Here is an 867-nt window from a genome sequence, read left to right on the forward strand (position 1 = left end):
TAATAATAATAATAATAATAATAATAATAATAATAATAATAATAATAATGATGATAGTAATAATAATAATAATAATAATAATAATAATAATAATAATTTCATACCAGTCGACTCACCTTTAAGATTCTTCATTCTATCTCACCTTGCAAAATGTTTAGATAGAAAAAGCTAATCAACCGAGGGTTGTAAGAATTTTCTAATATTGATTCTTAAATTTCACTTTTAAGAGTTTCTCGAACCTTATCTTGCAAACCCGATAATAAAACCTGAAAGGTAACATTAAAATATAAGAAGGGATTTAAATCAAGTGTAACTGCTTTGAAGAAGTTTGTAATCTTACACTTCATTCCTCTGAAGTCTTTGCGCAATGCCGCAGATTAAGGCTAAATACATATATAACTAAAGTTGTATTTGTTTTTGTATATAAAAGAGTTTTTATTGCTTTACAGTTCGGGGTGATATTAATAGTGGTCTAATTTCGATTTTACGGTGACTTGATCCTTATTATATAAATGTTTGGGAATTTTTAATTCTACATGTATATATATATATATATATATATATATATATATATATATATATATATATATATATATATATATATATATATACACACACACATATATATATATATATATATATATATATATATATATATATATATATATATATATATATATATATATATATTTATATATGTATATATATATATATATATATATATATATATATATATATATGTATATATATATATATATATATATATATATATATATATATATATATATATATATATATATATATATATATATATATATATATATATGAAATGCGTAAAGGTGGTATCTTTTTGCTGTTAATGTTGAT

This window comes from Palaemon carinicauda, chromosome 9 (assembly GCF_036898095.1).
Source record: "Palaemon carinicauda isolate YSFRI2023 chromosome 9, ASM3689809v2, whole genome shotgun sequence".
NCBI classification, from domain to species: domain Eukaryota; kingdom Metazoa; phylum Arthropoda; class Malacostraca; order Decapoda; family Palaemonidae; genus Palaemon; species Palaemon carinicauda.